Consider the following 27,865-nt stretch of genomic DNA (forward strand, 5'->3'; position numbering starts at 1 on the left):
TTTCCCATGAAAAAAAAAATGATATGACAATGTCTCTGTGGGAAGGTAAAACAACAAGGAAATTATATTGCAAGGTTTTTTTGATTTAATAAGAGATTGACATTCTGAGGGGTGAAAAGTAGGAAATCATGAGATTCTGAGAAAAATATGTCAGAATGAATTGTCTCCATCACTCTCCCTGAGTGCAGAATACAGAGGCCAAACAGCCAAGCATCAGATATTGAAGCAATTGTATGTGGTACAGTGAAGCATGGGAGCAGGATGCAGTATCTTAGAATGTACACCATCTAAGAGACTTTAGATCAGTAGGCTTAATCCATGGCCTCCATTTTGCCTGCAAAAAATGTTTTAAAACAAAGCCTCCAGAAGTGGAAAATGATTTGTCCATGGTCAAACAGTTCACTTCTAGTCATAGGTAAAGATACAGACATGCACACCTACACATACAAATGGCAGTATATACACATTTTATTCTACAATGTATCCTCTCCACTCTCAGCTTTTAAAACGCAACCTTCCAATCCCATTCTCAATAAAACAAAAATCTCCTAAAAAGTACATAGACAAACATTAGCTGAACTTCCTTTTAGATATTTTTGTAATAATGCATTTGTGTCCCTTATTTCATTCTCCTTGGTTTTTTTTATTTATTTTTTCATTCTCCTTGTTTATGTAGAAAAATTACATAATGGAAATAAAATAATGCACTAGTCAACTATGACCACAATAATGCTGCATAACAAACCCAGCCCAAAGCTCAGTGGCTTAAATCACCTGTTCTATTTTCACCTGCATGTGTGTACTGGTGGGTAGAGCTGGCCTGTTCCGAGCTATGCAGCTCTGCTTCTCACTGCAGGTCTGGAGGTTGCCTGGGGCAGCTCTGATCCACATAACTCTCATCCTTCTTCTCTGAATAGTGGGCTATCCTAGGAATGCTCTTCTTAGGGAAAGAGAGAGAAGCAGAGATATGTCAGATTTCTTAATAGACCAAGTGCTGTTATCTCTACTTTATCATATAAGGCAAAGCAAGCATAGCTAAAACCACAGTGAAATCACCGATACAGTTATTATGTCCATTAATGAGAGCAACTTAAACATCTCATGCTCAGGGCACGGGTACAGGGAAGAGAAAAGAACTAGGGCTGATGGTGCAATCTATCACAGGTAATAATCCCCTGTGAAGACTCCCTTGCATTCTGGATTTGGTGCATAACCTTACAGACCTGTAATTATATATGTTTTATTTTTAAAAATGCAGTATTTATTGTATATGTATACATATGTATGTATGTATGTATTTCACATTGTATATATTACTTGCCTTATAGTCATCACTCAACAGTGTATCTTGGATGACTTCCTATATCAATCAGCACATAAACTCATAAATCATTACTTCTAACTGTTTCATGGTATTATAAGAAATGAATACACATATTTACTTAGCCATTCCCCTATTGTTAGACGTTAAGATGAATTTGTAATGCTCAGTATTATAAACATGCTTTATTTTTAAAAAATATTTTATTTATTTATATGAGAAAGAGATAGAGAAAGAGAACACTACCAGGGGTGGGGAAGAGAGGCAGAGGGAGAAGGAGAAGCCGATTCCCCTACTGAGCAGGGAGCCAGACACGGGGCTCGATCCCAGGACCCCTGAGATCATGATCCGAGCTGCAGGCAGATGCTTCACCAACTGAGCCAACCAGGCACCTGTAAACATGCTTTAATGGGCACCGTTGTGCATGCCTCCTTGTTTTTCCCTAGGGTAGCCAGCAGAAATTAATATTTTAGGTCATGTAGACTGTGAACTTCATATTGTAAATATAATTTTCAAAATTACTTCCAATGTGGCCTATAAATCGACATTTCCTCCAGCAGTGAACGCATACCTACCCTCACTGGCCCTTACCAAACAGTTCATATTTTCTTTCTCCCAAATGAATGAAAAACTTGAGTTTCTCAGTCAACGATGTGAAATTAATTTTCCTTAAACATTGGACCTTCGTTCTCCACAAACCAAGTTAACATGGTGCCATGATATACATTTAGTGCTTCCGAGAATCCCTTGCACCCTTGGCCCCACTATTCCTACTGTTCTTCTGCTGCGCTCCCAGGGTGTACTATAAATAGTCTTGCCTTGTGTCAAAACACCTTTTTTGATATTATCTCCCTGGATCAATGCCCTGACTTCAACCCCTATTTCTTTCATATCCAGAATGGTTGGTACAATTGTTATGTTTCTCCAATAATTACTGTCTCAAATGAGTACCTCCTCACTCAATACAAAAACCTCATCACCCCTAATTCTGAAAGTCTAGAGCATGATAATCTCATTCATCTCTCTCACAGGGGAAAGGCAAAACACCAGGCTCTAAGAAAGTGAGCTGATTCCTTATCTTTAACATAAGGGGTACAGAAATTAATGACATCCTGGGTTCCGGGATCTATGATGAATTATGTTGAGTGTAAGAGACATAAACACGATGGAAGAGTATGGTCTGATGGAGCGAGCACTTGAGTAACTTCTGGGAAAAATTGAACCCACACTCCCTTCACCCCAGATATACTCTGTGCACTAATTAATGCAGTAACATTGAGAAAACATAAACTTCCTAACCTTATTTCTTTACTGGAAGAATGAAAACTGCTCTGAACAGGTTGTGAGCATCTAAGTAAGTGCATGTGCAGAGAATGTTTCTGAAAGGTACATCCCTTCACATACACACACAGCATGAAAACCATCAAGGTTAATTATTTTCACCAAAGCAGGATAAATTGGTCCTTAGTCATCTCCAAAAGAAGTGAGTTGGTGCTGGATTTAATACTATGAACCATCATTTTTACTAATATTGGCCTCACTCAGACAATTATAGATAAAGGCCGACTTGATCCAAGAAAAGCTTAAGACACCTGAAGGGAATGAGGAATCAGATCACATTTGTCTTCTCATCATCTAGCAGTGTGAAAGAAATGTGAGTCAACTGATCACCTAATGAGACTCTTCTAGTCAGTCATGCATATGCCATCTGAGGTGTTGAGAACAGTGCTCAACATTAAAAATGAACAGATCTGATGAGCACCGGGTGTTGTATGGAGGTGTTGAATCACTGGATTGTGTACCTGACACTAATATTGCACCGTATGTTAACTAACTTTAATTTAAATAAAAACTTTAAAAAATACTCTCTAGCTCCATCTAAAAAATGAATAGAGGGCAGCCCTGGTAGCTCAGTGGTTTAGCGCAGCCTTAGGCCCAGGGCATGATCCTGGAGACCCGGGATTGAGTCCCACGTCAGGCTCCCTGCATGAAGCCTGCTTCTCCCTCTGCCTGCGTCTCTGCCTCTCTCTCTCTGTCTCTCTGTCTCTCATGAATGAATAAATAAAATATTTAAAATAAATAAAAATAAAAAATAAAAAATGAATAGAATTTTTGAAACTGAAACTCAGAGTGATGATTGTGGGTAGGATGGGGCCAGCGTCATTCCTCCTCATTCACCCCTCCTCCTGAGCTCTACTAGCATGCCACCTCCCCTCTCGACTGATGGTCAGAGCAGAAGGACAGGGAAGGTTCGATACTGCAGCTCCTTACCCAGTGGGGTGCCTGAGGTAGGATAGGACTCTTCTTTGGTGGAACTAAGAGGTTGGATTCCATAGCCCTGGTGCCTGTCGTGGTGCACACTTATCTGAGACACGTAGAATTGCAGAATCTTACAGCATTGAAACATCCTGAGCAGAAAGAGGCCAGGAAGGCAGCCTTAGAGGTCAGAAATCAAAATGTAGGAGACATGGAGAGAAGAGGTTCTGACAGGCAAGAGGCACAGTGTTTGCAAGCTGAGAAAGATATAAAAAGAGAAGCACAATGTAATCCTGGTGGTGGGTGGTGAGGGTGGTGTGGTGACCAAGTGTTGAGTATGCAAGTTGGAATTGTTTTTATAAGTCAGCAGCATAGGTATCCACGAGTGAATCGGCCTACTTTAAAAAAAAAGATAGATAAATATGGAAGCCAAGCCAGAACCTTTATCATCTGTCCCTAATCTTACTCATCTCCAGCTCTTATCACTGTGTGCATCATCCTGCTCAACCCCCACGCACTGCAACCCCACCTCACAGATCATTGCACCTTGTAAGGCATATGCGCTCCTGGGCCTTTGCTCCTTTGTAGTCTCTCTCCCTTCTTCACGAGATACTTCATCTTCTCTTTATTGCTTGTAAAACTCCTATTTATGATCTAAGTGTTGTCTAAATGCAACCGCTACTGTGAAGCCATCCATGCCTTTTCCAGGCAAAGCTGGTTCCAGTTGTTTCTGTGTTCCTGCTACAAGCCATGTAGCCTGGCATAGTAGTTTCCGAAAACCCAAACTTTCTGTTCAGGTTCTCAGCTAGGAAACTAGAACAGACTTTTAAACTTGCCTGTAATCTCTCTCAATCACCAGCGTCTGCCCCAGCCCCAAGACAGACTACTGCCAGAATGACCTTTCTAAAACACATCCTCCATCGTACTGCATTTCCATACGTATCATCTCAATATTGTTTGTGAAAACAACTCCCAGAGAGTTTCACGGCACATCCAAGGCTTTTTGTAAGTGTAGAGCTCAGAGAAGCAAAGTGATTTGACCGAGGTCAGAGGGCTAATAAATGGCAGAGAGTGTTTGAACCCAGATCTGCCTGAATGTAGAGGGCTGACCCACACTGCTGCCCCTTTCTACTGCACTGTGAGGGGCGGGACCTGCTTCCTGTGTGCTTGCCTCTGAACTGGCAATGCATGGGGGCACTTTTGGAAAGAGATGTTATATAAGCAACTAACATATTTCTTATGCACAATATGTCTTTGCAGCCTGAGCTTATTTTAAACCAGCCACAAGAATGTGTATTGGTGAATACATATTTGAGCTAACAGATGGGAGTGGGCACCTTTGTCACTCACAAATATAGCTCTTTGACCAATTGTGGAGAAAACTCAAGTGTTGAAAAGTACAGCTTATATATCTTTCCCATTTTCCCTTTTACAACCTCTGTGCCCTAAAACACACTCTGTCCCTTCCTCTTAATCTATGTCATACACACACACACACACACACACACACACACATACACACCCCATGGGTAAGTTGGTTTGTCCACAAAAGAAGGATACATAGGGCAGCATTTCTATAGTTCAGGCACAAGTGCACTTTCTGCAGCTAATGTGACTCTCACTTGGTTCTTGTTTCTATTCTTTTCCACTGAACCTGAATCTAAAGGTTCAGTCTTCAAGGTAGGCCTCCCTCTGGTGCATTTCCATGTGGACTTTTCATAAAGATTCAAATGCCAGGACCCCTGGGTGGCTCAGCAGTTGAGCGTCTGCCTTCGGCTCAGGGCGTGATCCAAATTCAGGGATCGAGTCCCACATCAGGCTTCCTGCATGGAGCCTGTTTCTCCCTCTGCCTGTGTCTCTGCCTCTCTCTGTGTCTCTCATGAATAAATAAATAAAATCTTAAAAAAAAAAAAGAATCCTAAGCCTGGGAATGAGATATTCACTTCTATTCTTACTGATGGGACATCACATTTACCTCTTCAGTAGCACAAACTGTAGTATTATATAATTCACCTGTTTGTGTCTCGCTTCTCATCCAGTGTGAACCTCTCCCAAGTGTGATATTTTTCAATTGTCACCCATGTTCCTATTCCACATTATAGTGTCTGGCACTTCAGTCACACTTAAAACCTGTGGAAAAATAGGGCATCTGGGTGGCTTCAGTGGTTGAGCATCTGCCTTTGGCTCAGGTCATGATCCTGGGGTTCTGGGATCGAGTCTTGTATCGGGGTCCCCGTGGAGAGCCCGCTTCTCCCTTTGCCTGTGTTTCTGCCTCTGTGTCTTTCATGAATAAATAAATAAAATCTTAAAAAAAAAAACACGTGGAAAAAGAACATTCTTAATCCAGAGTGGTTGGTGATTTGCCTCAATTTAATTGTGAAGACTCCCTCCAAAGGCCTGAGGGCAGTCATGTGCCAGATTAGTTAGATCTCCTACATAGAAGTAGAGGTGGGGTCAAGGCAAGAGGTTCTGGGCAACCTAAATCCATGCTGACATAGGAAGAACTTTCCTGTAGAACACATTTCAAAAAAAAAAACGTTAAACGTCATCTAAGGAAATGACCACATTACGGGAGATTTTGAGCAGACAGAGAATGTCTTCTTGTCTGAGGTGCTTTGAGCAGAATCAAGCATCAGAAGCAGTAAATTCAGATAATATTTAAAGATCCAGTCATCTTTGTGCATCTAGCAAAAATATAGATATATAGGTATAGATATATAGGTACTATACTCTAGAAAGTACTACATACATCATGCTGGCCTTTACTTTTTCTGTTCTTTTAAGCACCCAGTTCTCTGGTTCCCAGTCTCCCATCTAGGATGTGAGTTCCACAGAGATGTCCTTTTCCTCTCTGCTGCATCCCTGGCATCGGGAAGCGGGTCCCCCCCGCCCCATCACCGCCGCACACATTTGCTAGGCATAGGAATAAATAAACTGATCACTGCATCGGAACTACTTGGAAAAGGGTAGGAATTAACCATCTATTTTACTTATGTGTTTTTCACAAAACCTTGGATTTGGTAGATTCTCATTTTAAAAATAAGGCAGTGGAGGCTGCAAGAGGCTCAGTAACTTGTCTGAGTCTACGCTGTCTGTGCGTAGAGGTGCTGCTTTCAGCCCTTCTGCCTCCCCTAATGGGCCCTGGCTTTTTGCCACTCAGAGCTCAACCACTACACCTTCTTGTTGCTGCCCCTAAGAAGAGCACCAGCACCCTAATACCCACTACTTGAGCAGGTGAAGTTGAGGAGAGAGAAGTGCCTTTCCTGGGGTCTGTAATGGTACCATATGTGCTTAAATTCTATCTACTGCTAGATACTATGGGTCATTTCCTCTTGGATGTATTTCTTTCAGGTGAGAACATGGATTGTTGGAGATGTTTCTATTGATGGAAAGATTCTGGCATAAATATTGAGTGCTAATGGCTTCAGGTCATCTGAGCCCCAAGGGCAGTGTCTATTGACACCCTTGAGGGAATAGCTCATTTACACAACACATCTGGTGAATGTCTCCTTCTTGCTAAGACCACAGCAACCCCAGATACTGGCCCCAGGGAACAGATATTCATAGAGCTATTCACTCACTCGAAAAGTGTCCAGAGGCATTATTACATTTTGTGTGTGTCAAGAATAATACGGCACGTAACCACGGGCAGAAAGCATGTTGGGACCTCAGTAATGAAGACCAAGGAGAGGAGATGGATTTTATTTGGAGAATTTAGAGGACTGCTAATACAACTTTTCTGCAGGTGCAATCCTCCACGTTTATCAGAGCATGATGAACTCCGAATCCCTTTATCCATCCTTTCAATATTGATTAAGCACCTATGGTCCCAGTAGAAAAATGTAGTCTCTGGAGCATGCTGCCTGGACTAACATCCCTTCTCTGTCACTGCTTAGCAATAAATACTTGGGCAATTTCCTTAGCCTCACTGAGCCTTATTTTCTTCCTCTGTAAAGATTTTTTTTAAAAAAGAGTATGTGTGAGAATATTGTAATGCAATGCATTAATGTATAGTAAGCGCTTATAAGACTTCCATAAAGGTTAGCTGTTACCATTTACTAACCATGGAGCCAGTCACTGAGGGGTGGAGGGAAAAAAAAAAGAATTAGGTGTATAAAGATTAGAGGTAAAATGCAAGACAGCAGAAGGCAACGTCCTCATTCATCCAAAAGCCATTCCATATATCACAAGATTGCAGATAGTGTCTGGAGGCAAATGGAGAAATGATCCAGAGCCTCACATTTCCTCCCCGTGTCCCACCATTGTTTACCATTATAGGGCTTTGGAGTCCTGCTAAATATACAGTTTGATGCATTTTTTTCCACTTGACATTAGGAGACTACATATATCATGTCATTCACTTCTTTTTTTCCTCGTGGGCTCAAGGTCAACTGCACACAAATGAATTAGTTATAATCCTTGATACATGAGAGTCTCCTTATTGGTCTGTTCAAGACTTCTTTTCTTCATTCTCTGTGAATGATAAACGCTATTAAAAGTTTTATACCCAAATTAATACCAACATAAAAATGTTGATCCCTCTGTGATCCTTCCTCTGTCCTCTATACCCCCTGCCCCCCATCCAGTGTAACCACTATTCTAAATTACTTGTTCATTCCCTTGCTTTGCATTTTAAATATATATTTTTTTGCATCTATATGTATTCCCATTTTAAATTTCTTTTTTTCCCCATCCATATGTATTCCAAAAAAAGTACATTTTGGTATTTGGTTGTTTTTCTGACATTATTTTGAAAAGATCTTAAGCAGTACATTTGGGACCTACCTTTTTATTGAAAACTATGCATCTAGGTTTTGTTCACATTATTGATGGAGCTGCAATCTGTTTCAAGTTTTAACACAATATTGAATATGCATCAAATCATATATCTATTCTTGCATCAATGAAAATTTGAGGTATTTCTAGGCTTTTTATATTTTTTAGACATTCTATGGACACACAACCTCCTAACCAGTGGATTTTTAACTTCTCAACTTTTACTATTTGAATGACCAAGGAATGATGTCTTGTGGGCTTTGTTCTTCTTCCCCTGAATGTCAGTTCAGAGGAAGATATCCTCTTAGGTTTATGTGTATCTTCTGGCCAATAACCATACATTGAGTAAGTTTCTCAGAATCACAGAGCCACAGGGCTAGTACTCAGGGCACAATCCTCCAGGTTTTAAAACCTAGCCCTTCCTTGCAGCGTGCCGCAATCATGGCAGCACCGAAGCAGAGCCCTGTAGTATTGATGTGGCCATCAGCTCTGAGAGTTCTTTGAACTTCTTGCTCATTTCACGGACAGCAGGTCTGTGCTCTCATAATGAGATATTTATAAACAGTCCTCCAAGCTAGATTCTTTGGATAAGGAGAAAAAAAAGATCTTTGAATAACTTTACAGGGGAAAAAATGAGAAGAAAGTCCAACTTTATTTTGCATAATCATATAATTTCAGAGTTGGAAGAAAACTGGAAATGTGTGTAGGCTCTTCCAAATCTCTGCTCTGCTACTTTACCTTATTGTCAAGAAAGGTGGGAATTGTATTGCAAAGTGACTTCCTCAAGGTTCCAATATCCTGATGGAAGAGCGGCGACCAGAACTCAGGATGGGTAGAGTTCAGTTATCGAATGCTCTGTGACAATCCACTCCAAACTCCAGTGACTTTGAACCTTATTTATTTACTCATCGTTTAAACACTGATCTTATTTACTCGTAATTCTATAAATTTTCAGTGTAGGCTAGGCTCAGCATGGGGTTTCTCACCTTGGATGGGACTCACTTGGAGTACTTTTGTGATCTCAGTGGGTTGGTCCAGTGGTAGTAAGCTGGATGGCTGCTCTCTGTTCTTTGTGGTCTGGTCCTTTGTTAGCCTCGTCTGGGCTTCTCTTGGTGGCAAAAGAGATTCTGGCGGTAGAGAAGATAATCTCTGGTCTGCAAGCACGCTTCAAACCTCTGCTGCTTCACATTTGTTAGGTGTACTATTGGCCAAATCACATCACATGGTCAAGGACAGATTTAATGGATGGAGGGATGGACTTTGGTGATGAGAGAAACCGTAAAATGCCAATTGTTTTTTTTTTTCACAATGCATCTTTATTGTTTTAATTAATTGATCTTATTATTGAAAGTTTTAGGTTTATAGAAAAATTAAACAGAAAGTATAGAAATTTCTCACAGACTCACTGTCCTCACCCTCTGCCCACAGTTTCTCCTATTATTGTGTTTATGTGTGGTGGATTCATTACAGTTAATGTACCAAAATTGGGGACATCTGGGTGACTCAGTGGTTTAGCGCTTGCCTTTGGCCCAGGGCGTGATCCTGGAGTCCCGGGATCGAGTCCCACAACAGGCTCCCTGCATGGAGCCTATTTCTTCCTCTGCCTGTATCTCTGCCTCTCTCTCTGTTTCTCTCGTGAATAAATAAATAGTATATTTTAAAAAAATTAATGTACCAATATTGATACATTGTTATTAATAAAGTCCATAGTTTCCATCAGGGCTCACTCTTTGTGTTGCAGTTTTAGGTTCTGCTAACTGTGGGATGTTATGTACCTACCACTGAACTATCATACCTAATAGTGTCACTGCCCTCCAAATCCCGTGTGCACCTGTTTCTCCCTCCTCAGACCCTCCCTCCCAGCCCCAGCAACCACGGACCTTCTGATTAATTTGCCTTTTCCCACGAGTCCCATAGTTGGAGAGTTTCACCATGTATAATATTTTCGGACTAGCTTCCTTCATTTAACAAAAAGGTTTTAAGGTTCCTTCCTGACTTTCCATGAGTGAATAGTTCATTTCTTTTTATTGCTGAATAATAGTCCATTTTAGTGCCACTTATTTACCCATTCACTGACTGAAGTACATCTTGATTGTATCCAGCTTATGACAATTATGAATAATGCTGCTGAAAACATTCATGTACAGATTTTTATGTGGACATATCTTTCCAGCTCATTTGGGTAAATACCTGGGAGCATGACTGCTGGATTGTATAGTAACAATATGTTTCCTTTGTTAGAAATTGCAAACTGTCTTCCAGAGTGTCATTTGCCCTCCAGCTAACTAACCAGTGGGAGTTCCTGTTGCTCCAAATTTTCATCAGCCTTTGGTGTTGTCTGCATTTTAGATTTCAGCCACTTTTCTGAGTGTGTAGTGGTATTTCACTGTTATTTTAACTTGTAATTCCCTAATAGCATAGGATGATCAGCATCTTTTCATATGTCTATTAGACCAGTATCAGTGTATAGATCAAGCTGGATAGAAACTGCATCTTAACATAAAGAAATGGGAGGGATCTGTAGCCTCATGTAGGATACATGTTTTCAACAGTTGTGTATCTCTTCTTATAGTAAAACATCTATATGCAGTTTATATACAGAAAATTTACCCGACATTTATTATTTCTTAGGTATGAGCTGGGAAGTGGCACATATTATTTTACATAATCTTCCCTCAAACACCTAGTGTTGGGCATTACGATTGTTGCTTCAAAGCCAAATAAGTTAAGGTTTCAATGGATGTGCTGTTGCTAGCACTGCTTGCTCCTGGAATTTCCCGGTTCTGATCCCCCGGTTTAGGTTACATGTCCTGAGCATCTGTGCCAGCCATCTTCCAGGTTTGGCGAGCAAAAGCACTAGAAATATAACAAAAGGCAAGAGAAAAGAAAAGCAAGGTCATTTCTCTCTTTCTCTTTCTGCTTCAGGCTGTGTGTCTCACAGCCTCTGTGTCTGATGTGAAGCATCATCTCTCAGCAGACTGGTCCACCTTGCTTTTTTATTGTGGAGAATCTGCTAACAATACCTCCTTCCTCTGTGCCACCAAGAGATAATAGAAGCCCCCTCCCTGTTAATATCTCAGTTGCCTTCCTCTCTACTGCATGGCCTCTCTGACTCTTTCATCACCTGTGAGTCCAATTCCCCGTACGAAACCCATCTACATTATTTATGGCTAATATTTTATTTTCTTTGGTTGGACTCTGATTCATACAGCAGCTTTCTCAAATTTCCATAGATTTTTAGAGATAAAGATAAAATATAGGCCCAGATTGAATTCCCAAGCCTCGCATTCTATGTTACCTCTCATGTGAAATATTTATGTATAATGTGGAATAAAACTACTAAAAAATAATTGATGTCCTCAGAAAGATTTGAGCACACAATGCCTCTATAAAATGAGAACAATAGCATTGAAATAAAAATAAATATCAACTTGATTCATCAGTTTAGAGACAAATTCAAAGAAAGCCCCCAGGAAATAAAACAGTCAAAAGAGATGGATATTTGGAGAGGAAATATTTACAGATTATCTGGAAGGATTTTTTAAAATCATGTAATATATGTACAGTTCTATTAATGAGGAAGTGGTTTGATAGAACTACCTTGTTCACAAATATTTATAAAAGCTGCACAAAAGATTAAAACTGGGGCACCTGGGTGGCTCAATTGGTTAAGCGTCTGCCTTTGGCTCAGGTCATGATCCCAGGGTCCTGGTATCAAGTTCCACATCGGGATCCCTGCAGGGAGCCTGCTTCTCCCTCTGTCTTTCTCTCTCTCTGTGTGTCTCTCATGAATAGATAAATTAAAAATCAAAACAAATAAGATTAATCACTTGTTTATTTGAGAGAGAGAGAGAGCGCACAAGTTGGGGGGGGAGGGGCAAAGGGAGAGGGAGAAGCAGGCTCCCCACTGAGCAGGGAGCCAGATGTGGGGCTCCATCCCAGGACCTGGGATCATGACCTGAGCCTTCTGCAGCTACTTAACCAACTGAGCCACCCAGGTGCTCTAATAGCAAACTTTTTTTTGAAAGTCTCCCAAGGGGGGAAATGAAATGTTAATATCAACTGTCCCTTGAGAGATTTGAATTTTTTTTTGAGAGAGATTTGAAATTAGTGTGGGTTCTTTCTTTTCTTTTCTTTTCTTTTCTTTTCTTTTCTTTTCTTTTCTTTTCTTTCTTTCTTTTCTTTTCTTTTCTTTTTTTCTTTTCTTTTTTCTTTTCTTTTCTTTCTTTTCTTTTCTTTTCTTTTCTTCTTTTCTTTCTTTCTTTTTTCTTTTCTTTCTTTTTGAGGTTATTCTTCAATCTCCCCAGACTGTTTGAGTGGTAGAAAGTCACAATCTTTGCCATCTCAAAATAAAGAGTTAGAAGCAGGAAGGATAGATGAGAGGAGGTAAGGGAAAAGAGCTATAGGAAAGGAATGAACATGAGAAACCCTAACAAAAACTCTGGCTTCAAACTATGCATCAGAGACTTGGAGAGACATCAAGAGACTGAGTGAAGAAGCAAAAGCTGGAATCTGTAAGAACTCGGAAAAGCTTTCAGTTCAGAGACAAACAGTAGTGAGCTGACAACAGAGCAGATGAAATTTACAGGAATTTCACAGAAAGAAGCCTAAAACAAAATGCACAAATGAGCACATTCTTCATGGTTCCATTAACAGGACATTCCAGAACAGGCAAAACTATGGTGAACAACCATGGGAAAGATGGTTGGCTGTCTGCAGGAGTAGAAATTGTCTGGGAAGACACATCATGGAAATGGTTTATATCTTGAGACAGAGATAGGTTATATAACTGTATGCACTTGTTAAGATTATATGCCTAAAATCTGTGCTTTTTTAAAGATTTTATTTATTTACTCATGAGAGACACAGAGAGAGGCAGAGACATAGGCAGAGGGAGAAGCAGGCTCCATGCAGGGAGCCTGATGCGGGATTCGGGACTCGATCCCGGATCCCAGGATCACGCCCTGAGCTGAAGGCAGAGCCTCAACCACTGACCTACCCAGGCGTCCCAAATCTGTGCTTTTCATTGTACAAAAGTTTACTTCAAAAATTGCATAGGATAATAACATGCACGGTAATATAGTAACTATATTTCAATACCATGCTAAGAAAATATTATCAAAATTACCCAGTTTGAATTAGAACACTTGAATATAAGAGAAAAAAAGAAGACTTTGAAAATGTGAGTTAATTCTTAATCCCTAAAAGTGCACAGGCCAAGAAGGTTTACAGGATCAAGTGTCAAAAACACTTGTTTCTCATGTAAATTTGTTACATGAATTTTTCCAGCACAGAGAAATAGATGAAAAGTTCTAGTACATGTTTTTCAAGGCCAGGAAAATTTCAGTGCCCACACTGGAACAAAATGAAAGAAGGAGAAAGAAATATAAGCCAAAATAATTTACAAATTCAAACTCATAAATTCCAATTAAAAATCAGAGGCCTTGGGGTGCCTGGGTGGCTCAGTTGGTTAAACATCTGCCTTCAGCACAGGTCATGATCTTGGGGTTGTGGGATTGAGCCCTGCAATGGGCTCCAAACTGGGGATGCAGCCTGCTTAAGCTTCTCTCTCTCCATCTCCCTCTGCCCCTCCCCACAGCTTGTTTGTGCCAAAAAAAAAAAAAAAAAAAAAAAAAGACTCCTTTATGATCTGAGTCTATGGGAACTCAGAAATGCTACTAAGCTGCAAAAACTTAAAACAAGGATCAGCATTTCAAAGAAAAGCATAAAGAAAGGTTTAGATTACTGAAGTTATACTTTGACAAAGTGCAATTAAATTTAAAAATACAGTGCGGTGTAAAGTTATCACATTTAATAAAATTTGTGTTACTGTTGTGATGCACTTGTTAGAAATATTAAATATTAGAAGTCAAATGTATTAGTTATTGCTCTTTTATTGTCATTTTCCTAAAGTCATGACATGCCTGAAATCCCTGTTTTCCATTCACTCTGTATTTGCTTACTGCATATTATCACTGAAGGAAGGATATTTTTGCAAAAATACTTTTGAGAGCTTCAACATTTTCTCCAACCACATCTTTTTAAAAATTTATTTATTTATTTATTTATTTATTTATTTATTTGAGAGCGAGCACAAGCAGCAGGAGTAGCACAGGGAGAGGGAGAAATAGACTCCCCTCTGAGCAGGGAGCCTGATGCAGGATTTGATTCCAGGACCCCAGGATCATGCCCTGACCCAAAGGCAGACACTCAACCACTGAGGCACCGGGAGTCCCTATTTTTTTTTTTTTTTATCTTAATAAAATGATGAAATTTCTTTTGGCTGTTTTTGTGTGATACCCCTGACTAGTGTTCCTAAAATAATCACTCTTCCACTTTCAAACTCGGCGCCTTCTCTCTGCTTCTTATTTGCTCTTTCAGATCTTTATAACATTCATCACTAACTGGCACTTTTTTCTATTTTAATTCTATTATTTGGTCATTATTTTGTCTCTCAATACAATATAATCTGTATGTGGTGCCAGGATTTTACTCATATGGCTTCATTATTATATCCCAACAGACAAAATAATTTCTGACATGTAATAGTTGATTTACTAGTTGATTTATTAGTATTTATTGAATGGATTAATGATTTGAAGGTTTTTTGCTAATGCTTTATTAACTCCTAAATTTCTACATCTTATGCAACAGCTGTCATTTTATTTTGCAATCTGTTTATATTGTATTTATCATATGACTAGAACCTCTGACAATCAGCTACAGATAGACCAAGGTTAACTACATGGGCGATGACTAACAGTCCATGCTAAGCAGACAGAAATGTTTGAGAGGGAATTAATATAATTCATCAGATCACTAAAATATTTTCTTTTCCTTTTGCTTCTTTAGAGGCAGTCTCAAATGCTGACTCACCTTAGGAATATTTAGATAATGAGCATCCTTGCTTTGATAATACAATTCAGCAATATGTCAAAAAAAAGAAGATCAAACAAGATCAAACTTAAAGATTTTAATTCTAAAAATGCAAGGAAGCTCCAATAATAGTAAAATACATGGATGTGTTTCATCTCCTTAAAACATTATGGGAGAAAAACAAAGTAGGTTTACCTATATAGATAGTTAAAAAATAAATACCTGAGTAAATGAAGAAATCTACTTAGCCCAAGGATGACAAGAATCAATATTGTAAAGACCATCTTCCTCCCCAAATTGATCTATACATCTAAAGCAATCCTAATCAAATCCCAATAGGATTTTTCATGGACTTTGACAAAGTGTTTCTAAGATTGATACGGAAGAGAAAAATGTATAAGAATCCAAGAGGTTAGCTAATATTTCATTTAAAAAATGAGATTAGTTTGATCAGAAATTTAAAACAAAATATTTTAAAGTTTAAGTAACCAAAGGAAAAAGCTATTAATGCAAAATGCATACAGACTGGACATTAGAACAGAAAAGGGAGTCCATAAATAAATACTTATGCATTTGGAAATTCAGTTAAGAGCTGGCATTTAAGAGGGAAACAACTGTTCTACAATCCTGGCAGGGGGTGGGGGTGGGGGTTGGGGGGTGGTCTCTGTTGATGTCTTGTGGATGGTGCCCCCTAGCGAGGTGGACCGTGCATTACATGCAGGTCATACAAGCACGTTTTGTGGTTCAGATTCTTAAGAAAGGAGTAAATTAATGTGTTCTTTGGGATCACTTAGTCATGGACTTGGAGAACAAATGAAGTTGATCAAAACTTCATACATTTATACTAATAAATACACGATGAAAGGATACCATCTTTAAAAAGAAATTCAAAAAATATTGTAAGAAATTACATGAGAACATGATTATAAGGAGCTCTCTTTAAAAAGACACAAAAAATAAAATCAATGCAGGAAAAGATCGAAAAAGTCAACTGAATCAACCTTAACTCATAAGATGAATGACCTTGTAAACACATATTAAAAGACAAAATACTGAGGAAAAACATATGTTGGGATATATTGTGATGTCCAGAATATGTATAGGACATCTCCAAATAAATTTGAAAGCCATATAACTTTTAAAAATTCCACAACTTAAACGTTCTTCCAGAGAAGAGTAAATATAAGTCATAAATAAAATTTAAAAAGGTAACGTAATTACATACACAGAAAATTAAAACTCTGCAGTACTTTTCTTCCAAAATGGAATGGCAGTTTTTAAAATATTGAATCATATCAGTAAGCAAATTGATGGAATTGGTATACTCTCATAAAAAGCTACTGAAATTGTAATTTAATAAAGTTTAATTTTATATTTCCATTAAAAGTAGAAGGTTCAAATTAACTATCAACCCATGTCACAAAAAAATTGTAGAAAGTGAATTATAATTCTGTGCATTAACCACAAAGGATTTCAAATCTTAATGTACTTGAAAGCAAAATTCAGAAAGTCACATTATATTATACAATTAAAATGAAACATAAATTCATGAAACATGTATATATTTTACACACTCCTATATGTATGATATCCAATATCACATACACAGACACACAGACATATAATCTCCACCCTTCCTTTAGTAGGTGAAAACATACAAGAGCAGAGGAACAGTCATTATATCTAAATTATTTCCTAAAAAACCACCTCAATTTAAAATACATAAAATTCTAAAATGATACAGATTAAATTATGTGATTACTGTGTGAAATACCTTTTAATTTACTTTCTAACTTCCAAGTCTGATATTTTTCTTTCTTTAGTGATATACATATGTATATATATATGATATAATATATATGTATTTAAGATTTTATTTATTTATTTGAGACAGAGAGCATGCAAAAGAGAGCACGAGTGGGGGCAGGGGGGAAGGGCAGAAGGAGAAGGAGAAGCAGACTCTTGGCAGAGCAAGGAACCTGCCCCGGGACCGGATCCCAGGACACTGGGATAATGACCTGAGCAAAAAGCAGACACTTAACCAACTGGGCCACCCAGACTCCTTCAGTGACTTATATTTTAATCCAGCTGAATTCTTCACTTATGCTCTCTCTAGCCTCCACTAGGCAGGGTGCAGACAAATTGCCTCTCACTTGGTATTTCTGTCTGGAATGGAGAGACAGGGGCCCATCTCTCCTCCTCACCAATATCCTGCCCATGGTACCTCTACCCCACCAGGGTTTTGCTTTGCACACTGCACTGTCCCATCCAGAGCTAAGAAGACTCATGAATTAAGCAGCTATTAAGAAAGCTTTATATTGCCTTTTATACTTACGTTGTAAATTTGATGCCAACTTTTGTGGGTTGTGTACATTTTATGCTTAAAGGGAAATAGGAAATGCATATTTATGTTGAGTATCTCACTTATTGTCTTTAAATTCCTCTGAAACTCATTGTGACACCTGCTTTTTACATAGCATGTGGTTCTTGACATGAAATAAAATATTAATGCTTTATAGTTTCTACTGTAAATAATTGATGTTGTTGTCTCATGCGCTCTAAGTGATATAAAACTTCAGTTTATGGCTGATCTTCAGATCAAGCCATGTCTTTTCTCCTCCTTGAATTTGGGAAGGTTTCAATGGAGAGGAAAGCAGGAGAGAAAGCATGGTAAAGGGGCATGTTTACAAGAGGATCAGCTCTCGGTTCCGGTGTGTGAGGAGCTGGCTGCTATGGGTGGCTTGCAACTTCTCAGCACATTGTGAGCCTTGTCTGAATCGTTCCACAGCTTAATATCAAGTTTTCTTTCTGGATCCTCTTGCTTCGGTCACAGAACTTTAGAAAGAATGAACAATATTTTCTAGATGAGGATTTTGGTTGAACCACTTCTTTTCTCGCAGATCAAGTATGCAATCTGTCAATAGTGCCTCGTTTTGCTTGGTTGTATACATTTAATGTTTGGCTTATAGGACAGGGCGACAAAAGAAGAAAGGGACTGAAGTCCCTCTCTGGCAGGAGAGAGGGTGCATGCATAATATTTTTGCAACAAAATTCTAGCTAGTCAGAATCCAAAGAAAATCATTTGTGACTTATTAGCCAACTTTTTAATAATTTCAAAAGATCAAATATATAATATTACCACCTTGCTTGCTACACAGCCATCTGCACCTTCAAACATACCCTTACGTCACCACTCAGCATTATATAGTCACACACCCATACACAGACACCAGCCCCCATTGACACACACACGTTTAAATGCCACAAATTCTCCTACCCACAGACACACATCCTCCCTTATCCATCACCGTGATATTGTGATTTATAATAGAAATATATATATTTGCTCTTTAGCCCCATTTCTGGCACATAGCTCCTAAAATTCTTGGGAATTTTTAAATGATAAGGGCAAAAAGGTGTCTTTTATTATGTTAATAAGGTGATATTTGGACCACCCCCTTGAGTGGGAGCTGGTTGTCAAGGCAACCAATCTTGTGGTTAAAGTGTTGGAACTTTCAGGCCCACCCCCTGACTTCTGGGAACAAGAGAGGAGCTGGAGGTTGAACCAGGTGTCTAAGGTCAATGATTGCTTCCATCATGCCTGTGTAATGAAGCCTCTATAGAAACCCAAAAGGATAAAGTCTGGAAAGCTTCCAGGTTGCTGAACCCATGGAGATGTGGAGAGATTGGCGTGCCTGGAGTCTGTGCTTTTGCCTCATGCCTGGTCCTATGCACCTCTTCTCTCTGGCTGTTCACAAGTTATAACTATCCTTTTATAATCTAGTAAGTAAAATATTTCTCTTGAATTCATTGACCACTCTAGCAAATTAAATGAACCTAAGTGGGATGGGGGCAGGGAGAGTGGAGGTTTTAGAGGTCATGAGAACCTAGCCAACCAGTCAGAAGTATAGATGACAACCTGGACTTGCAACTGGCATGTGAAGTCTTGTAGGACAGAGCCCTTAACTGGTGGGGTCTGATGCTGGCCAGGTAGACAGTGTTGGAATGGAGTTGAATTGTAGGACACCCAGCTCATGTAGCAGAGAGTTATTCTTTGTTGGTGGGGGTGTTGTGCCCAAGTTTACGTATCCGAGAAACAACCAAGGATGCAAACACGAGGGTTTATTTACAAGCTCGAGCTTGGGTCCAAGTATACCCGACACAGTGGAGCAGGGACTTGGACCCCGAAGTGGGTTCCAGCTTAGTTTTATGGGCTGGTCTAGGGGACCTCCAGAAGGGAGGGGGGGGAGTTTCTCAAGTTCTGTATACATTCTGATATGGGGCTTTCAAGGGCATTAAGCTCTGTTCTCATTCTGATATGGGACTTTCTAGGGCATTAAGCTGTAAGCTGTTTTTTCCTGTAACTGAAGCAAGATAAAGTTCAGTTCTTTTTTTTTTTTTAATAATAAAGTTATTTTTTATTGGTGTTCAATTTGCCAAGATACAGAATAACACCCAGTGCTCATCCCATCAAGTGTCCCCCTCAGTGCCCGTCACCCATTCACCCCCACCCCCCGCCCTCCTCCCCTTCCACCACCCCTAGTTCGTTTCCCAGAGTTAGGAGTCTTCATGTTCTGTCTCCCTTTCTGATATTTCCTACCCATTTCTTCTCCCTTCCCTTCTATTCCCTTTCACTATTATTTATATTCCCTAATGAATGAGGGGAATGTTTGTCCTTCTCCGATTGACTCATTTCACTCAGCATAATACCCTCCAGTTCCATCCACATTGAAGCAAATGGTGGGTATTTGTCGTTTCTAATGGCTGAGGAATATTCCGTTGTATACATAGACCACATCTTCTTTATCCATTCATCTTTCGATGGACACCGAGGCTCCTTCCACAGTTTGGCTATTGTGGACATCGCTGCTAGAAACATCGGGGTGCAGGTGTCCTGGCGTTTCATTGCATCTGTATCTTTGGGGTAAATCCCCAGCAGTGCATGATGGCGGAAGAGTAGGGTCCCCAAATAAAGTTCAGCTCTTATTCACAGGGGCCTGGGATGGCTGTACTTGTGCTAACGCTGAGCTTAAGGTGGAATGGCCTTAATTTTCTCGGCCTCCACGGGGGAACTCCCTTTGTCGCAGCTGGGCCCAGAACCCTCAAATAAACACTGACACATGCGCACATCCATAAATCCATCAAACCACCAATGCCACCACCATCACTCATTGTTTTCAACCAAATGTGACCTGGGGCAAAAGCATTTTCAAAGAAAAAAACACGATCTGAAAAAAATTACCCTTATCAGACAAAGGCCAAAGGGAAGACAGCAATGTTATCTCAGCAAGGGATGATACAATAAAGAGAAGAAGTAAAAAGGGAAACTTTCCTTGCATTCAGCTTTTTCTAGATCCTAATTGGCCCCCAACCCAGGTCTCTGGATTTAATGGGGTGCAGGGTCTTCCCATTGGGAGTGTCATGGTACTACCCTGAATGTTTGCAGGGAAAGAAGGCATTCTTAGACTTTAACTATTGCTGTTGAGCCTCCTAAGTTTGTGAAATCAGAGTCCAATTAAAATGATGTGGGGTCTAGATGCAGAGCTTGCAACCCTAACCACTGACCTGCACTGCCTATTGGCAAAAGGATTCACATCACAGGCTTCTCCCTCTGACTCAAAACTTAAGTCTTTGGGACTTGGTAAACTTCACTGTTTTGGTTACAGTACTAAATAAAACCTACCACTTTTTCCCCCTTTTATAGGAGAATCTGCAGTGTTGCCAAATAAAATATAAGAAACACATCCAAATTCGAATTTTAGATAAACAATTAATTTAGTATAAGTATGATCCAAAAATTAAAAGGGACATACTTATTCTAAAACTTGCCTAGTTGAGATTAAAATTTAGCTGGGCAGACTGTTTTTGTTTGCTAAATCTTCACAACTCAAACTGTAAATGAGAAAGAGTATAGAGGAGAAAAATAGCAAAGTAATTTAAATTTAAAATACTAATTTAATTTCTAAAAATTAAAATTAAGGGCAAGATACAAAAACAAAGAGAAAAAAAAAAGATGAAAACAAAATAAAATTGAACTAGGAAGCATATCAGGCTCCCAGAGCTTGGCTTCTAAAACTATTCTCTCAGAAAAGGAACAAGGGTTCCTTAGAGAAATGTCCAATTCTAGGACTGTGACAATAAGCACACAAGATGAATCTGAAGCATCTCCTAGGACCAGAGAGTAAGAAATGCTAAAACAAAATGCACAAAACAAAAACAAACTCAAAGAAAATCTCAACAAGTCGCCTGAGTAGCTCAGTAGTAGTAGTAACGTCTGCCTTTGGCTCAGGTCATGATCCCGGGGTCCTGGGATCGAGCTCCTCATCGGGCTGCCTGCCCAGCAAGAAGCCTGCTTCTCCCTCTCCCTCTGCTGCTCCCCTTACTCATGCTCTCTTTCTCTCTCTCTTTGTCAAATAAATAAATAAAATATTTTAAAAAAAGAAAGAAAACCTCAATAAGGTCGTTTGTCAAGGGGCCATTGGGAACTGAAAAAGAGCTTCCAATGGTCAAATCTGGAAATAGGGGAGCAAAATAAATGAAGTGGCTTCATATTATAAACCAAAGAATAAAGTAAATATCCATGAGGCCACATGGGTATAAACATATGACTAAATCAATCAATCAATCTAAACTTTACATGCAAAATTCCAAATAATTTATGTAGACACTACCCTCTCAAGGAAGTGGAGCATAACCACCTCCCACCGTCCTTGCCCTACGTGTGTGCTGCACATGAAGAGCAACTTTGAAGCAGAGAAGCCTATAAAATACCCATCAGCTGGGGCTCAAGCTCACATCAGCAGTGATAAGCCCCACAGGCAGTATCCGCTCTTGACGTGATTCAATGGGAATGGCACTTTGCCTCTGTACTCTTCCTTCCCCAAACTCTCAACTCCAGTTTAATCATGAGGAAAGCATCAGACATGTCCAGTAGAAGAGTATTCTACAAAATGCCATCAGTATTCCTTAAAACTGCCAAGGTTATCTAAAGCAAGGAAAACCCGAGAAGTGGTCATAGTTCAGAGGACCTTAAGGAGATATGATGGCTAAATGTGATGTGGCATCTTAGATAAGATCCTGAAACAGATAAAGAACATTAGATAGAAACTGAGGAAATCTGAATAAAATATACACATTACATAATAATAATGTATCAATATTGGTAAACGTGACGATATCAGTAATTGTACTAAATGTGCTATAAATCTGGGACAGCTGGGTATGATGTAAATGAGGAGTCTCTGTATCATCTTTATAATTTTCTGTAAACTGCCCTAAAAAATGAATTTTATTTGAGAAATTAAACCAGTGTAGGCAGTCAAGGAAGACCTAATTATGGAAAATCTTCCATCCCCAAAAGGGTTTTTTAGGTTAGCTAAAAGCCCCCCTAATGACATGCTAAGTGTTCTGGAGGGAGCTTTGCATGGGACTCTGTTGATAGTAAAGGAAGAAAGAAATCTCTGCTGTGCATCTGCTGATACCACTGCTCTGACCTGATAAATGGGAAAACCAACTCTTAGTGCTGTCACAGGCTCTGCCTCAGCCTCCCTGTTTGGAACAAATACAGTATGAATCATGGGTAAGTTTTACTGAAATCATGATATAATTATATCCAGAGAACAAGGAATGTTGAAATATGAGCCTCCTCTCCATGGTGTTCTGGTAGAAGTTAAACATGCAAAACCTAGAGAGGAGGAACCACTGCATCTTACTGAGCAATGCACAATGCTCACATCACGATGCAGAGTTCTCCTAAAGTCTGGTTTGACTGATATATTGACAATACAGTATTTTGACAATATAGTAGGTCTTTTTCTCCTATTTCCCCTGTTAATCTAAGACTTGTGGATTGTGCCATCCTGTTGACTATCAGATGAAGGAAGGAAGCAAAAAAGGGAATGAGTGTGAAATGGCTGTACTTTCGGGAGGCCAGCTAGCTATGTGGCTGCCCTGAGTGAGGCAGGCCCAGCAGGATGGCAGACACAGAGGCAGGGGCAGAGTTTCTGGTCTTGCTCTTTAAGACCGAGTCTTAGCCCTGCCTGTTACTAAATGCAACCCAATGACTGTTTCACATTTTGACCCAATTAGAAATGCCTTCTCCCCTGAAGGTAACCCATCAGGAATGGCGCAGAGACAGGCCTAGGCAGGAAAGAGGCTAGAAATTCCTCTTTTCTTAACATAACTTGGGAGAAAACAGTCTGTGCACCCAAAGAGTTTTCAAATTCCCCTGAGTTGAGATTTCTTTATTTTTAGTTAAAATAAATCTGTGTTCCTTTCCTAGATAACTCTGAGATCTCAGACACAGAAAGGATCCTGAGAAGTCCTTCTCAGGGACTGGGAGAGAGGATGGTTACTATTTGGGCCATAGATAAATGAACGGGAACGTCACAAGACAGTACACAGGAATAAATGGGATCAGATTCAATACAGACAGGCATCCTGGCAAAGAATCAATCCAAAAGGAAGTACAAAGTGAGTATCAATAATACCATGTTATGATATTTCTTATCACCATGTGGAGCATTGGATGAACATATTGTCATCTTATTGATTCCATATTTGAGCATGCAATCATTTCATTCCCTTAATCCTCCCCTATATAATGAGAGGATCACATTCTTTGATACTTTTCAGCTCTAAATAAAGGTTTCCATAAGGTGCTGTACTTACAATTGCAGAGATCAAAGTGTCAAAGGCATTTACAGGGATAGTTGGATCTGATTTAGATGGGGTCAGTTAAGATTAATGGCTCTATTTAATGTAATTTGTAATACAGCATAGTGTATCACCATGTAGTAGATGAAGGATGTATCAGGGCACCAGGACACCACAAGAATATAGCCAGTCTACAACTGGGACTGTATTATTTAGCATGCTTCTGGCTACAAGTAAGATAATAACTGAATAAATGTGTCTTAAAATATCATAGATTATTTCATTTTATGAGATGACAATAAATCCAGAGACTTGGTTCACAGCTCAAGCATGTCATAAAATTCTGTCCTTTCTGATTTTTTAAAAAGCTACTTCCTTAATCTGTTGGCAATATCTCAACAGATTGTAAGACATGATTGTAAGGGGGCTGTGACAACGCCAAGGATTAGGTCTTCGCAACGCCAAGGATTAGGTCTTCACACAACCTCAGCACCTCTCTCTTTTAATCAAGAAGTGATAGCTTGCCTAGAAGTCCACCTACTTCTGTCCACCAGAAGACGTCCCTATGTCTCATTGACCAATAGTGAGTGCCCTCAAAATGAAGAAGGAATGATAAAATTAGGATATAACTATTTTGCAAGCTCTAATGTATGAATGGATCTAACCAATAATCATCTGTGACTATGAACATCACCATAAATGAGATAATCAGACAGACATGGTGTGCCTCCTGCTGAGTGAAGTCTTGCCACAAAGATCAAAGCTGACCAAGTTTCTACATCCAGCTATTAATGTGAAGAAAAAAAACAACCCCTGAAAAATGATAAACTGCACAACAAGAATGCGATCAATAAGACCCACACATTAGAAAGTCCATCAGAAAAATAATCAATTTCTTCAACAAATAAATTGCAAAAATTAAAATGAAAGAAATGAGTAATCTACAAATATACCTATGAGATCTAACAAGTGTACAAACATTATTTGGATCTTGATTGGAACAACCAACCCTGAATATAAAAAAGATTATTGTCAATGTTAGACTATTTTAAGGGATCATTTCTGCCAACCAGAAAATGAGGTGACCATCAGTGCTGGTTCAAGCTTTAATAAGCCATCCTACATGGACCATCCTACATGGCCTGAGAAGTGCCCATGTTGCCACACACATTAGGAAAAGTTATTTCCAAACAGACATATTTTAAGGCTCACGGTATTCTCACGGACACTTTGCTTCCGGCCTTTCCTTTCCCACTGGGACTTGTTTCAGAAGAGCCAACTGTTAAAGAAGTATTTTGGGTCCGGAGCTATTCAAGGAAGTGTTCAGAATCTCTTGAGAGAGTCTGTTCTCAAGAGACAGGCAGCATTAAGGCTGTGGGGCTCCGAGATGTGTGATGCCATAATGCCCCCTGAGAGGGAGCAGCCAACTATGTCCTCCTAAACTCAGAGGAGAGGTAGTGGCATGGGTCTCTACCTTAAAGCCACCTGCAGTTCAGCTTCAAAAGGTGAACACTTCTAGCTTCTTTTAATCTTCAGTTCGTTCACCCATGCCTGGCTCTTGAGCAATATTTTTCTTATTCTTTCCTGACTTGTATTTCTTCAGCTTCTCTCACAATTGCGTAATGTTTAATTTTCATGTAAAATTACTTGTAATATAATATCCAGCACTTCACTTCTCTGAGTGAACTCTATTGATTCAATTATTAGTCCTCAAAGTGTTTCCAGGGAAACATAAATTTAAAGATGAGAATCTGAAATTGATTCTCCGATACTATTATATTTAAAGCCTCCGATGTTCATTTTATCAGTTATAAAAGGGACATTGACGGTCCACAGCATACTGTGATGACACTGTTATAAAAATCATCCCCTCTGAAATTGTAGGCACTCATAGAAGGCAAGCTTTTGGTTGATCAATGGGTTCTACCTTTGAAGGCTAAGAACAGAATAAGTACTAATGTGAAGTTATGTTTTGCTTCTTGGCATGCCAAAGAACTTGAGATAGGAAAATGCTTAGCCCACATATTTCAATCATTGCCTCAATATCTGGTTAAGGAAGGTCCTCATCAGCAAGCACAGCAGTCATCTATTAAACTGGAAAGGCATAGGGTCATTTGATCACCGTGTGCTCTTCAGGTCAGTGAGCCAAACAGGCAAGAAGTAGAATTACTATCCTGGCAGGGGTGATTGATCTTGATGATCAAGGAGGAGTTGGGTTGCTAGACACAATTAGGATAAGGAAAGATTATGCCTGGAATGTAGGAAATTTCCCTAGATGCCTCTTAATATTCTTTTGCTTTATGAATAAAAATTAATAGAACTTTAAAGAGTCCAATACACATAGGACTGCTAATAACCAAAACTCTTCATGAACCAAGATTTTGAACTCCTTAAGGAATGATGAGCAGTTAAGGTGTTTGCCGGGGGCAAAGGAAATATGGAATAAGAGACATGGAAGGACATTATAGCTACCAGCCACAGACATGTGACCAGTTACATAAATAAACACTATAATAGTTTTGTGTATTTATTCTTAATTATAGCATAGGCTACATTTGTGATATATCAACAAATTTCCTCTTTTCCACCTGCTAATTGTGATAGGTTAATAGTGGTTAACACTGTATCTCAGTATTTATAGTCAAGGACATTTAATGGGTAATGTGGCACAGTTCAAAAAGGGAAGAATATTATCCAGAGATGAATAAAGTAGCATATCAGACATGGTATTCTTTTTTTAGAGGGGAGATTAGCATGTTTTTATTTATGGGTGGGATAGTTACATCTTTTTACTAGTAACTTAACCTGAGAACTAAACTAGATTAACAGATTATATATATAAAGATCTCACACAATTACAGAAATTGGGGAAATTTATTTTATATATAAATATAAATATATACATATTATATAATATATTTTAAATATATATAAATACATATATAATATATTTATATATATAAAGCTATCCAAAGTGATTTGTGGTGATTTTGTACTTTGTGCTGTGTTAAATTGGCTAAGCTATAACTAACTTTCCCAGAATTCTCTTTATCAGATTGATCAGCTTCAGTATTGGCCACAAGAAAAAATGTGTGATATCTAGGTGGCAGAAGAAAGCACCAACCTTTAAACCTGGGAGGCTGTATTCATGATTGACAAAACTTGGAAGCAACCAAGATGCTTTTCCTTAATTAAGGAAATGGACAAACTGTGCAACATCCATACAGCAGAATATTATCCAGCAATAAAAAAAAATGAGCTATTAAGCCAGGGAAAAGCATGGAGGAAACTTTCATGCATATGGCTAAGTGGAATAATCTGGTTTGAAAAAACTGTATGATTCTGGAAAAAGCACAACTATAGAAACAGTAAAAAGATCAGTGTTTGCAAGGGAACAGGGGATGGGGGAAAAAGGGGGAAGGAGAGATAAATAGATGGAGTACAGGGGATTTCAGAGTGATGAAGCTACTCTGCACGGTCTTGTGATAGGATTATGCATCTGTCAAAATCCATAGAACAATATATCAGAAGGTCTGAGCCCTGATGTAAACATGGACATTAGTCAATAATTCTCAATGCTGGTTCGCCAATCAACCATAGCAAATGTGCCCCACTAAGCAAAGTATCAATGCTAGAGGGAACTGTGGGGAAAGAGTGTGTGTGGAAAATCTCTGTACTTTCAGCTCTATTTTTCTGTAAACCTAAAACTGCTCTAAAAAATAAATATTAATAAACAAAATATCTGAAGCTTATGGTTGTGAAAAAGCAAGTGACAAATATCCTTGCTTCTCCCCACCTCACATCCAGCAGTCCTTCCTCTCTTCCCCCACACTGGTCAACAGCGACGCCAGGCCCACTATCATCAGATGCCTAGCTGAAGTTCACGGAGGTAGGTGCTAGGAAGACTAACCACCAGCTATTGTCTTTTCCCTGCCCTTCAGGACTACACACCACTGGCTGTGGGGGCCCAGCTTCCTGGGA

The 27,865-nt window shown here is 39.2% G+C and overlaps 2 long non-coding RNA genes across 10 annotated transcripts; one reads left to right on the top strand and one right to left on the bottom strand.

Annotated features, from left to right (window-relative positions):
• LOC144283365 (uncharacterized) lies at positions 1 to 25,265 on the bottom strand. 9 transcript variants are annotated; one of them, XR_013351897.1, is made up of 7 exons: positions 25,097 to 25,265; positions 17,565 to 18,064; positions 10,964 to 11,209; positions 9,340 to 9,480; positions 7,848 to 8,050; positions 775 to 940; positions 1 to 334 (listed from the first exon to the last, which is right to left on the bottom strand). It is a non-coding gene; the product is annotated as an uncharacterized LOC144283365 (long non-coding RNA). The 9 variants fall into 9 exon arrangements; XR_013351899.1 differs by lacking the exon at positions 17,565 to 18,064 and adding an exon at positions 6,327 to 6,490 and having other exon boundaries at positions 6 to 334; positions 775 to 937; XR_013351896.1 differs by lacking the exon at positions 17,565 to 18,064 and adding an exon at positions 6,327 to 6,490 and having other exon boundaries at positions 7 to 334.
• LOC144283364 (uncharacterized) lies at positions 18,745 to 27,816 on the top strand. The gene is made up of 3 exons (XR_013351894.1): positions 18,745 to 19,012; positions 23,511 to 23,701; positions 26,940 to 27,816. It is a non-coding gene; the product is annotated as an uncharacterized LOC144283364 (long non-coding RNA).
• The last annotated feature ends 49 nt before the right edge of the window (positions 27,817 to 27,865 follow it).

This window comes from Canis aureus, chromosome 14, assembly GCF_053574225.1.
Source record: "Canis aureus isolate CA01 chromosome 14, VMU_Caureus_v.1.0, whole genome shotgun sequence".
Taxonomy (NCBI): domain Eukaryota; kingdom Metazoa; phylum Chordata; class Mammalia; order Carnivora; family Canidae; genus Canis; species Canis aureus.